General features: G+C 39.3%; 1 protein-coding gene across 3 annotated transcripts in view; it reads right to left on the bottom strand.

The window, feature by feature from the left end:
* LOC138318604 (rap1 GTPase-activating protein 1-like) overlaps positions 1 to 2,379 on the bottom strand; it is a 151,840-nt gene extending 149,461 nt beyond the window's left edge. Inside the window, exon 1 of one of the 3 annotated variants that reach the window (XM_069261110.1) lies at positions 1,936 to 2,379. The gene's annotated coding sequence lies outside the window, so the exon portion shown is untranslated. The remainder of the gene's footprint in view (positions 1 to 1,935) is intronic. The other 2 variants (XM_069261118.1, XM_069261128.1) reach the window with 2 other exon arrangements.
* Between the last annotated feature and the right edge of the window lie 11,882 nt (positions 2,380 to 14,261).

Genomic DNA, 14,261 nt, shown 5'->3' with positions numbered 1-14,261 from the left:
ATTTTTGTTTTGCCCCTGGAATGTTTAATGTGGTTTTCTGGGCTATATAGCCAGCTGTCTATGTAGGTTACATAATACACATCATATGTAAATACACACATATAGTCCATGTACTCTTTTTTTTGTGACAGTGTGTAATTAAATCAAGGTTACACAAACAAATCCAGTGTTCTAGATTGGTTTGTTTTGGTGTATAGATCGTCCTTTTAACAGCCAGGGTCATTTAAGGACGGCCTACTATGTGTCAGTATGTTTTGGGAGGCTGCAGTATATTCATGTTGTGTCTCGATCCATGCCATAGTTGATATCTTGCCCCTTGTAGCCGAAAAGACTGGACAAGCACACCTCATCTAGTCACATTATACTGACGATAAGCAAACCAGTCCTCCCACTTCCTATATGCTGAACACGAAGCAGGAGCAGAAACTACATCTTTATACACTATATATGGTATATGTCTCGGCCAGGGGACAGAACCCAAAGCTTTCCTCACATGGGCAAACTAACTGGAAGGCAAAAAGTCAGGCAGTGTCAATGGAGGTGTTAGAAAGAAGAGAAAAGATAAGATCCTAAATTTAATTGCCTTTTACAACCATGCAATAGGGGCAGCATGTAGGTAAAATTCGTAGCAATAAAATTGAGGCCTCAAAAGGGTCAGGGGTGCTTACAGGGACATGGGCACTTATTGGTTCGAATACAGTATTAAGGGAGCTTACTCAAAGTGACAAGGTTATTGGTTATCACAAGCTGAGGTTAATTTTCTACTGATTTCTAATCCTGATTTAAAGAAGGCTAAGATAATCAAAGCAAATTTATTTTAATTTGAGGTCATCAGGAATAATAAAATATTTAATTATTACATCACATAAATTATATCAATGAAATGGGAAAAAAACGAGTCTCCATGAGGCTTATAATTACATTATATCATGACATCATCCAAAAGGTCAAGGTCAGATAAAACAGTAAATATCTGGATATTAAAATTTTCAGCTGATACTACAGGATGTGATTTTTTTTTTTTTTTTTTTCCATTTTTCATATCACGATAGTTAATTTTCATTAAGAGAAGATCAAGGTCAACCAAAATAGACAACTCAGCAGAATTTACTCCAACTTGGTAACTTATTATCAGATCAATGCCATCAAGTGAACACCCTACTTAGCCTTCTACAAGAACCTAATTTTTTTTTTATATATTATACATATCAAGGTCACCTCACCATGTACTGTTGTGTTGTTGTTTATACTGCTGTCACTGTATTAGTGATGTGGGTCAAGTCACTTGATAGCAGATGAATTATTTGATAAAATTGCAGCTATATGTACTTTTAAAAATATCTATACAATGAGTACAAACAGTACACTACACAGTTTAAAACTGAATGCAAGATCTTCCTTATATAATTGTGACTTCAAAAGTACAGACATGTGAAGTAGGCGAAAAACAAGGTGACCTTTGAATAGTTTAACCTTTGTAAACAAATGTGACCTTGTGACCTCTATGACCTTGACACACGACATTGGTGAAGCCGAAATATATCTTTGGTTGGTGTTTGCTTTATTTAAGTCTAGGATGTAACCCTCAGGACATGAAGAAAGCTATATAATTCATGAAGCAGACAGTCTAATCACATTAGTGCAAGAGAAAATTACTTGATATTCCCCAAGACAAAATTAAAGCAAAGGAAAACCATTCCTTTCTAAGGATGCAATGTTCGAAAAAAAATTCACTTAGTACGGTATATTACCAAGATTGAAATTTTGCAAAACTTGCATTTTTCTTGTAGTATGGTAACAGACAGCTACAGAACAAAAGGTATTTGTCTAATTTTGTGGTGTAAACTCACTGTTAGGTGATCAATTGGAATATTGGTACCGTTTTTATTTCACTTTTTCCTCTGTAATAAGCTTAAATATACATATATCACTCACCTGATTTTAGAATCACTGTTCCACATCACTGATCATCAGTATCACAGACCACAGCAGCTATCATACAATATACATCCATAGCACTTACACATCTAATATGAATTTGTTTTCAAACCTGTCCAATATAAAGATGTATATTTCCCTTTTGGTTTCGAGGTTATAGCTTGCCAATTCATAAGGTTATAATTATAAGTAACAATAAATATCAATTCCAAATTAAAACTCCATCTTCAGAAAGGAACAGATATTTCCTTCAATGTAATTTTCTCAGTTAACACTGTAAAATTAACCTGTAACCAAGTTTTTGTTCCAACTGCTAAGATACTTGTGATAGCATAATAAACACTGATAAAGTGAGAATTTCGGCAGCTGATGAGACAGATGGGTCGTAACGGCCTTCAGCACAAGACATCAACAAAACACATCCCGCTGACAACCAGTGAATAGCAAAATTAAACACCCCAAACGACTGTTCACGGATTTGTTTCATAATTCCATTGTTACAAGAAAGGCTTCCCGAGGTGACCTTTGTGTTCCGTTTAGACAGAACCAGCCGTAACAAAGGCAACTAAACACCTTGTATCGTGCTCATCTATTCATACAGTGCATAGCAATTGCTACCAGAATAATACGGATAAAGTTTCATTATTAGTTTAAATACAAATAAAGAACATGAAGAATGTATCATGTTATCACTGTTTAACAGTTATGAACATTTGTTTGGCATCATATATCAACATTTAAAAGGAACTGAGTAGTTGTTAAGCTTTATTATCAAAACTCATATAGCATTTCTGCAAAAATTTAAAAATACAGGGAAGTTACAGAAATATCTTGATGCTATAGAATTCAGACAAAATTTACAATTCAAATTAAAAATAACTGAGACTATGTGTTTTTAATTGTTGTTTCCTGTAACAAATACAAAAGGATGAATGAGGTTTTACACAAAACAGGACATTTATGGAATTCAGTGTATACCTTTATAAAACAGGTACTACTGCTGGCAATTAGCCAGAACTGCCCAGGTGTCAGGATTCAAATAAATCACCATCAACTTGATAGGGTAAAGATATTTAAAGCATCATAGTTTCAAAAAATCTCCAAAAAACATCATCTCCTTTTGTGAAGTAGCTACGGATAAAGACAAACGGCTGTAAATGACTGGGAGTTATATGAGCACTCAATCATTAAATACAGGTTCTAATTATCCTAATAATTGATGCTCAAGTTCTATACAACATTTATAATCAAATTGTAGTAGCTGGTTGCTATATTTTATGCCTCATTGAACAAAAATCATGGGAGACTAGACCAAAGTGATGGTAAGAATGGTGTCTCCTCAATGACTACAGCACAGCCTGGCACATTTCTCACTTTCCTTAAAAATGAAGTACACTGTACAATAACCTCATTATGCAGGTAAAAACGGTTGTAAATGATCCAGTAATCCATGAACAATTATAATCATACCACAAATATGTATTTTCCAGGGACTTCAAATAACTGAGGTAACTTTCAGTCTGGTAACCATATGTTCAAATTCAATGCTTTTTTTATTTTCTTGAATCTTTTTTTATCATGAAAGAATGTTATCAATGTTGATAATACCTTTTTTTTTGCTTACTGTTCTTCCAAAACATGCAAACACTTATATACATACCTACAAAGACATAAGAGATAAATTACATCCTTAATTTTTTTTCCCTTTTTTATTTACAGGCTATAGAGATCTCTTGAGTTGATGATTTTTCAAAATCTTTCAAAGTGCCTATATTCTCAAAATCTGAAGAAACTCAATTGTAGGTCACCCTAATACACTTGTAAGGGAAATTAACTTTCCAGTAAAGCATGACATCGCCATAGCAACCAAAAAACGCATCTGTTCTCGGCTATAAAATTATGGCAAAGAACTTTCTGGTAATGCAATCTGTATTTAACTAAAATCAAGGAGAAACTTACATTAGACAGTCAATTAGTTTTCTTTTTTTTTGTTAAATGATTTTCAGACAACTGTACATGTCAAAGTGTTTCACTATCATTCCATGTGTATAGTCTAGCAACTCTTTGTATGTTAACGAAATGTTTATATTACATTGTATGCAAGGCTGATTGCATGCAGATCGAGAAATAAATTCATTTAATACTGAACTTCCTCTTCTGTATGCAACCTATTGAATTCAATGACTTTTGCATTGTTTCACTAATTTAGGTGATGAAGTAAATTGAGTTTTTGCTGTGACTCAAGACGTTCATGACCATTTTATGGCAAAATTTGGTTGAATTCATTTTTCAATTGTTTAATATGCCTTATTCAAATGGTCAGGGTCATTAAAGATGTGTCATGTTTGGGAGACAGGGGAAATCAGGAGTACCTGAAGAAAACACACAGACCTAAGTAATGGTCAACTGCCTCATATAGGGTTTGAACCCATAGCACAGTGGTGTAGTAGGGTTAAACACTATATGGTAGACACCTTAACCACTAAGCCATCACAGCCTTTGAGAAAGTTCGAGCCAAACTGTGGAAGCTACTCTTGAAGCTAGTGGCTAAATGTCTATCTTCATAATAAAAGATACATGCAACATTCTTAATTATGATGGATAGACAATATCAAAAAGCTCTTCTTAATGAATAAAACAACAGATTCCTCCACCAAGACATCAACATTTCTGTCCATAATTTGAGAAACATGGGATTGCGAAAAGACAGCATCAACACAATTTCTGCTACATAACACTCAGTATATATTGTTGAAGTAACAATATTAGTCTCCGGAGATATAGACATCCCCCCCGGAGTAAAACTCGCCAACACCGAACGTCAATATTCATTCTAAAAAAAACATCAGAATAGGGTGTTGCGTTGGTGATGATGTACAGATGTATATATAAATATTGATACTGGATGCTAATATCATTGGTGTTGGTTTCAAATAATGTTCTTTCTAATACTTAATCAATATCTATTACAATATTGGTGTAGCATTCTTCGAACACATTGTACATAAGAGAATTAGCCATACCATACTCTCAGGTTTATATGATCTGGATAAGCTCAAAACATGTTTTCTCTTTTTTTTACGGAAACAATATCTCAAGAACTGCAACATGTAATTTACCATATTTCGCCACAAATAAGACCCCTCCCACAAATAAGACACCCCCCCTCCCACACACAAACACCTATATTAAACTTAAGGATGGATTTGATCAATGGAATAATGATAAACCTCACAAGAATTCATTGCGTACCAGTAGTAGCTAGCTATGTTTTTTCTCGTACTGTATCAGACTCAATAAGTGGCCCCCTCACCCTTCAGGGTTCAATTTATTTTACTTACTGGAATTAAATGTAGACTAAAACTATGAAAACTGTAGGTATCTCTGTTTGATTTATTTTGCAAATTTATTAAATTTAATATATCTTCCTTTGAGCAATATAATTTTGTAAAATGTTATAATCAAAATTTGGTCCCTTTTAAATTGCCTCCTTATTTTTATATAAATTTTTTAAACGCCTTTATTGTTTCTTGGTTTATATACAGTATGTTCAATACATCATGTCATTCTTTACCACAAAAATGCTTGAGGTTATTTCGTTAACACAACAAGAATCATGTTCATCCCATATAGATTAATGTAATCCGATACATGTAATTAAAACCTCATACATGTGAGTCATTCATATGGATTATGTACAAACCATTTACAATATAATTGCCTTGATGAGCTTCGACATAATAAAACAGAAAAACAATTACTGGACACTATAGAAGACAGTAATGCCCATAAAATCTCTTGACAAGACCAAAGCATATCAAGTAGGCTTTATATGGACTCTCCAAACTTCACAGGTTTTAACCATACCAGACAAAGCTTTTTCTCTCATCTTTTAGCCCACAACAAACGGCCAAAGATAAAATACCAACATACACAATGTTCAAATATCATTAGCAGACTTGAAAGTGCATTAATCAGATTTATTTTATCTTTGTCCCGAGGCGGATTCATTCCATAAAAGATTGCCATCTCTGTTAAAAAAATTGTCAGTCCGTCATGATCACAAAGCACCCAGTTGCTGCAGTGAACTGATCGCTATGACATCGGAGTCGGCCATAGGGGTTTTACCAAAGTCTTGGCTATTGTTAATCACTCAGCCATGACACACTCGGGAGTATCTAACTAAAGAATTGTTAGTCCTACTACGACATATAATTATTTAATGGCATTCAAGCGTCTTCAATTAAGTTTTTTCAACCAGACGTAACAGCAAAATTCAAATTTAACATTATCTTTTATAAAAATACAAGTGTTTAGCTGGCATAAATTTTTATGAAATGAAATTCAGTAGAATTTTTTCTTTTGGCTCCGTGTATAAAGCTGAAGAGGCTTGCTATATTATTTTTTACGACGGAATTGGTTCGATATAGGGGGAGCGATTGAGTCACAGGCTAGATGTTCCATTATTGGTAATTATCGGCCTTCATATTTGTCTGTAAAACAGTTTCCCATTACGATAAGGAGCCTAGGGCTCTGTCTCGTTTAACATTCCACTCAACATGGAATGAGGATCGGAGACAATTTACGAGGATCGGACACAAATACGTGTATCAGACTCATAAAAATAAATACATATATCACGTAACAATCTATGTTAAACTTCTAAAAAAATTATGCCAAGAATCCCCTTTTTCTTATGGTGGCAGATATTGATAGCTATAAACTTATCAAAAAAAGAATCTATTTAGTTAAAATCATGTATTTGTAGCTTTAGCCATATGTATCCAGGTTCTCTGTTAACAATGATTATATATAAGTCTTTACTTCCTCCATAATGAAGATTATATCAGATTACAATAATGTCAATCGTAAGTGGTCAGTGAATTATGGCCAGTGGTCAGTAAGGTCAATGGTCAGTGATTTTGTCTCTAGCTGGTTTAGCACAGCTTAACTGACATGAAATTTTTTGTAAATATGCAGTTTGATTTGTTTCTTTTTAAAGTCAGTGGTCAGTAAATTAAAGTCAGTGATCAGTTAAGTCAATGGTCAGTGATGAATCAGTGGTCACTTATATATCAAATAGTAAACCACCAAATCTAAAACTCTCATGATACATTCAACTTTTATAAAACAATCAAACCAGCTGTACTTCCTGACCCCGCTTAATGACTGATGGGAAAAAACAGTGAAAGTTGCCGATAAGAATTGTCCAAATCCACAAGGTCAAAGTTTATCAGTGGTGACCTTTCTGTAAGGTCACTGTTGAGGGCATGTGTTGACTTATAATCAGGGTTAATCCTCCATCTTAGTGAGCGTGAGATTATCTCCATCTCTGATCCAGTTTGATAATCCTTAGCTCTTCACTCTCATGTTTACTAAGTAACAGTAAACTCCACATGAACTGTAAGATCTGAGTCCAATCTATCACCCCCTCCCCAATCTACCACCCCCTCCCCAATCTATCACCCCCTCCCCAATCTATCTGATCCCTATCCTGATTCTACCCACACCTTAGCCCTGTACAATTGTACTACCCCCAGCCCTTCTATACACCACTCCAGAACTAATAGTACCATTCTATCTCTATGGGATATCTATCCTTGTTCATTATATTTCACTCCCTGATTGTACATTTAGAATTTTTATACCCCAAGCAACATAAAGTTGCACTCATATATAAATATATATATGTATCAACTATGTTGACAACCCCTATCCCCTCTCTTCAAGTGTTCTGTCCAATACCGTTCCAACCTATAGTCCCAACAACTCATACCCGATGTTCCTCTAGCATATGCTCTTGTCAAAACTTTCATCCAAATTAGCTATCATCACCCATATATGACTCCAGCCACTCATTAAAACCTATATCCTTCTTAGTCTTTTTTTATTATTGTCCATCTTTTCATCCCCCCCACCCCACAACACCTCCACCTCCAATCATCTTCCCTTAATTTCTATGCCAGCTCCACGCTCATCCAAACCCCCAAGTCTTCTTTATAACTTTTCCTCTCAACCTCAACCCTACCCAAGCCTACAAATTCCCTTTCCAAAACCACTCTGGCTCTAAACTCAGCTACCCCGCCTCCATCTCTCTCAGCCACTTTCCACAACTAACATCCACCTCAATTGCTTCCCTGCATGGATCTAGCTCTTATCTACGCCTAGCCCTATCCCCATTTTCATCTCTTGCCTTGACAACCATCCCCAGTCCTCATCCCCATCCCATTCCCTCCCTAGAGTCGTACACCCTATTCATCCCATCTGAACTAATCCCTTTGATGAGATTCTAGTCCCTACTCCAACCTGCATAAATATACTTACACTTGGAGTACACTTCTATCACTGACTAATCACCACCCACCCCAATTTAATCCCTGCATCCATGAGACTCCTTGACCAGTCCAAACAAGCCTATTCCAACTTCTTGATGTCTCATCCCCACCCCTTCCACACCATTCCCTGTAGTCTTGTCATTCATCCCTATCACCACCCTAACCTCCTTTCCCCCCACCCTATCATTCCCTGGAGTCTCATCCTTTATCCATATCACCATTCCACCCCATCCCTACCCCACCATCCCCTGGAGTCCCATCCTTCACTATCACTATCACCACCCCATCTCCATCCCCACCCACACTCCTCATATCCACCCAGTAATCCCCACCACATCCGAGTAGTCCCGATCCAGTATCACTACACATCATCCTAGTCCCCGACACTATACACCCCACCATCCCCTGAGTCCCATCCTGTATCACTATCAACACCCCACCCCCACCATCCCCTGGAGTCCCATCCTGTATTCACTATCAACACCCCACCCCCACCATCCCCTGGAGTCCCATCCTGTATCACTATCAACACCCCACCCCCACCATCCCCTGGAGTCCCATCCTGTATCACTATCAACTACCCCACCCCCACCATCCCCTGGAGTCCCATCCTGTATCACTATCAACACCCCACCCCCACCATCCCCTGAAGTCCCATCCTGTATCACTAACCCCACCCACCATCCCTGGAGTCCCATCCTGTATACCATCACCCCCACCCCACCATCCCCTGGAGTCCCATCCTGTATTACACATCACTACCCCACCCCCCATCCCTGGAGTCCCATCCTGTATTACCATCACTACCCCACCCCCACCATCCCCTGGAGTCCCATCCTGTATCACTATCAACACCCCACCCCCCACCATCCCTGGAGTCCCATCCTGTATTACCATCACTACCCCCACCCCACCATCCCCTGAGTCCCATCCTGTATCACTATCAACACCCCACCCCACATCCCTGGAGTCCCATCCTGTATCACCATCACTACCCCACCCCCACCATCCCCTGGAGTCCCATCCTGTATCACTATCAACACCCCACCCCACCATCCCCTGGAGTCCCATCCTGTATTACCATCACTACCCCACCCTACATCATCACACCCCCCACCATCCCCTGGAGTCCCATCCTGTATTACCATCATACCCACCCCACCATCCCTGAGTCCATCCTGTATTACCATCACTACCCACCCCACCATCCCCTGGAGTCCCATCCTGTATACCATCACTACCCACCCCCACATCCCTGGAGTCCCCATCCTGTATCCTATCATCTACCCACCCCCCACTGAGTCCTCTAACCCACCCCACCCCACCATCCCTGGAGTCCCATCCTGTATTACCATCACTACCCCACCCCACCATCCCCTGGAGTCCCATCCTGTATTACCATCACTACCCCACCCCACCATCCCCTGGAGTCCCATCCTGTATTACAATCACTACCCCACCCCACCATCCCCTGGAGTCCCATCCTGTATTACCATCACTACCCCACCCCCACCATCCCCTGAGTCCCATCCTGTATTACCATCACTACCCCACCCCCACCATCCCCTGGAGTCCCATCCTGTATTACCATCACTACCCCACCCCCACCATCCCCTGGAGTCCCATCCTGTATTACCATCACTACCCCACCCCCACCATCCCCTGGAGTCCCATCCTGTATTACCATCACTACCCCACCCCCACCATCCCCTGGAGTCCCATCCTGTATTACCATCACTACCCCACCCCCACCATCCCCTGAGTCCCATCCTGTATTACCATCACTACCCCACCCCCACCATCCCCTGGAGTCCCATCCTGTATTACCATCACTACCCCACCCCCACCATCCCCTGGAGTCCCATCCTGTATTACCATCACTACCCCACCCCCACCATCCCCTGGAGTCCCATCCTGTATTACCATCACTACCCCACCCCCACCATCCCCTGGAGTCCCATCCTGTATTACCATCACTACCCCACCCCCACCATCCCCTGGAGTCCCATCCTGTATTACCATCACTACCCCACCCCCACCATCCCCTGGAGTCCCATCCTGTATTACCATCACTACCCCACCCCACCATCCCCTGGAGTCCCATCCTGTATTACCATCACTACCCCACCCCCACCATCCCCTGGAGTCCCATCCTGTATTACCATCACTACCCCACCCCACCATCCCCTGGAGTCCCATCCTGTATTACCATCACTACCCCACCCCCACCATCCCCTGGAGTCCCATCCTGTATTACCATCACTACCCCACCCCCACCATCCCCTGAGTCCCATCCTGTATTACCATCACTACCCCACCCCCCACCATCCCCTGGAGTCCCATCCTGTATTACCATCACTCCCCACCCCCACATCCCCTGACCCATCCTGTATTACCATCACTACCCACCCCCCCCCCGAGTCCCATCCTGTATTACCATCACTACCCCACCCCCACCATCCCCTGGAGTCCCATCCTGTATTACCATCACTACCCCACCACCATCCCTGACCCATCCTGTACCATCACTCCCCTGAGTCCCCCTGTATTACCACCCCCACCACCATCCCCTGGAGTCCCATCCTGTATTACCATCACTACACCCACCCCCACCATCCCCTGGAGTCCCATCCTGTATTACCATCACTACCCCACCCCCACCATCCCCTGAGTCCCATCCTGTATTACCATCACTACCACCCCCCCCCCCCACCATCCCCCCAGTCCCCGATCCTGTATTACCATCACTACCCCACCCCACACCTCCCCTGGAGTCCCATCCTGTATTACCATCACTACCCCACCCCACCATCCCCTGGAGTCCCATCCTGTATTACCATCACTACCCCACCCCCCCCCCACCCTCCCCTGGAGTCCCATCCTGTATTACCATCACTACCCCACCCCCACCATCCCCTGGAGTCCCATCCTGTATTACCATCACTACCCCACCCCCACCATCCCCTGGAGTCCCATCCTGTATTACCATCACTACCCCACCCCCACCATCCCCTGGAGTCCCATCCTGTATCACTATCACCTCCCCCACCACAGCTTATCTCAGCCAATTCCCACAAAACTTAAAAATAAATCTGCCTTACATCAGTGTGGCTTCAAATGTCTAGATCAAATACCAAAGTCAGACTTGCATTAAAACCTGCTCCAACTCAAACTGTGTAGTAAAACTTAAAACATGTGAAGTGGGACTCAATGAAATGCTAGCTGCTATACTTATTGTTTAACTTTCTTTTAAGAAATGTTTCTTGTGTTTTCCAGGGCTTGCAATACTATGGGTTAAAATCATGGTTTATTTTATACAAAGGACAGACAGCATGTAAACTTTATATTTTAAAAAATATGACTTTATATTTTCAAAAAAATTGTCAACAAATGAAGTTGAGTAATTTTCTTCAAGCCATGCACTTGCAGTACATGGTGTATGGAGTAACTCAAGGTATCTTAATTTCAATGTGTAAAGTCAAAGCATCTAACATCTTTTAATGAGCATATTTTCAATTGATCACAGCATGGAACTAACATGCATTTGTTCTTAATTGAAATTGACACTCTAAGAGGTCCTAGCTGTACTCTTTAATTATAAGTCTACATCCATTTCAGTGCATCACAATCCAGCATATTATTATCTATATCACCTACCTTCTTATACAAAAATAATTCTGTCATATAATCCAGAAAATTCAGAATAAATCCTTTGTATCTGAATATAAACACACAATTTTTTTTCTTCAAAACTTGTCCTTTTAGCTGTCCGACACAAAAAATTGCTCCAAAGTGTTCACAAATCAAAGAAAATGCAAAAATTATGTAAATATATTTTTCCTAGCACACACTTTTTCAAAACCGTTATTTTTTGTGAAGTCCTTTAAATATGTGTAACCAGGGCATTATCACCAAGCCAATGTGAATGAAAACCTCTGTGAGCTGTAGAAAGACCAGCGAGCCCTCACTAGGGAAGCTACTTTAATGAGACACACATGTTAAAACAGTATTAGCTGGCACTATCTGCCAATATTATGCAAACTCAACTCTGCACTGACAGTAAGCACCAGGCTAGCCTGTTCCACTTCCATCACAGACTGGGAAGTCGGAAGGGAAGCCTCCGGAATATTTTTTGGACACAATAACATCCTATATATGTTAAATATAGGCCTATATATTCATAAATGTCAATCATGAAGATTCTGGTGTAATTCTCCAATGAAATAAAATCCTGTAAATACATATCAGTAATACAATTCTGATTTCATTTCATTTTTCTTAGACTGCACAGCTGATCCATAGGAACAAGTAGACATTTCCTGTCCAAGCCTCAAGCTCTAAATTTACAACATCTCATCATCGTTAAATATAAAAAAAAGGCACACCACCGCATTAGACCGCATCAGTGTCCCTTAAAATTGGACTGTTTCTTGTTTTACACATATAAAACCCAAAATTGTTAGTAATTCTTTAATCCAAGAAACAACTAGAAGAATTTATATATCTTTTTATGTTTTTTACCTCATAAAGTGAATTTTGCTTATGCATGATTTTGTCAAAACATTGTTCTTTTAAATACATCACCAAAATCATATTGTATATTGAAGTTTAGTATTCTAAGTACAGCTTAGCCTAGGAATTTCATGATTACAGGCAGTTCAGAATTATATCAACATTTTATTTTGCCAAAGAGATTACAAAGTCCGTGTGTATATTTACTATCAGTAGAATGCCAATGTTTTCTATAAGAAAACTGGCATAAGCCCATACCAGCTTACAGATACTGCGAGGATGTTATATATCCGTACGATAAATAAACTGATTGTGTCTCAATAACTGATAGACCGCTAGGTGGTCTTGGTATGATTTCCTCGTTAAGGAGAACACTGATAATTGGGATAATTAATCTTGATGTATTATGTATAGAAAGGTTACATCGAGATATAACCCCATCAGGACCTTCAGATTTTTTAATTACTACTGCAGTCATTCACATATGCCCCAAAAGGCTTCCTTTGAAACAAAGAGAAGCTTGCACAACTCATTCAGAAAATACATTAAGTGTTTATGCCGTCTGTCAAATCCATTTTTTCTCTTTTCAGCAAAATAATTAACTTCTGTTTCTCTGAACGTTTATAGACAAAACATATTTTGATGGTTTCAACAACAGCCATTGGTCTTATATAATTCACAGTATTCTGTTTTAACAATAAAGAGAATGCTAAAACGAGAGGGGTGCTTTATTTTGTTTTAAAATGTGGAAATCAATTCCAATAATCATTAAATTGGCATATTTTGGATAATGAGAATTCCTTTCACTGACATTAAGGCAAATTATAATTTTTGAAAATTATCAGCTAAAATGATTGCAAATAACCAATTAAATTTAACACAGAGTTATATCAAAGCTCTGGAATAATAACAATTTTACTCCATTATAAATATCATAGTTATATAGTTATACAAAAATTATAGGAACTTAATGGAATTTACTTCAATGTTACAGAATGTACATGTTAATTTGTTATTGATTGTTAAATCTTTTGTTGTTTATAACTACTAACTCCTGCCCTATGACATTCAGCACCATGCAGACACCACTCCAGGAGGATGGACGGATGCAGACGTACTTGGCGATCATAAGAACCTGGGGAAATACCTGAGATACAGATTTACTGTAAACTGAATGCAGTTAATGGTAGGCAATTATAAAAGGAAATAATTCTGAAACCTACAGAAACCAAAAAATGTGTGTAAAGACATAATGGAATCTTTAAGGGGGAGACAGCAGAATCTCATCACCAAGAAAGTGAATAATAATGATTCTCTTTTAAAATCTTTTAAAATCTCTTTTTAAAATCCTGATGTAATTACAGCTGATAATGTAGAAATACCAACTACAGCGTTAACATGATGCATTAATTGGTAATCCTATGACGTAAACATAGTATTATCATGACATCACGGGTATATTCCATTGTCGTGAAG

The sequence above is a fragment of the Argopecten irradians genome, chromosome 1, assembly GCF_041381155.1.
Source record: "Argopecten irradians isolate NY chromosome 1, Ai_NY, whole genome shotgun sequence".
Classification (NCBI taxonomy): Eukaryota; Metazoa; Mollusca; class Bivalvia; order Pectinida; family Pectinidae; genus Argopecten; species Argopecten irradians.
This window is presented reverse-complemented; position numbering and strand designations above follow the sequence as displayed.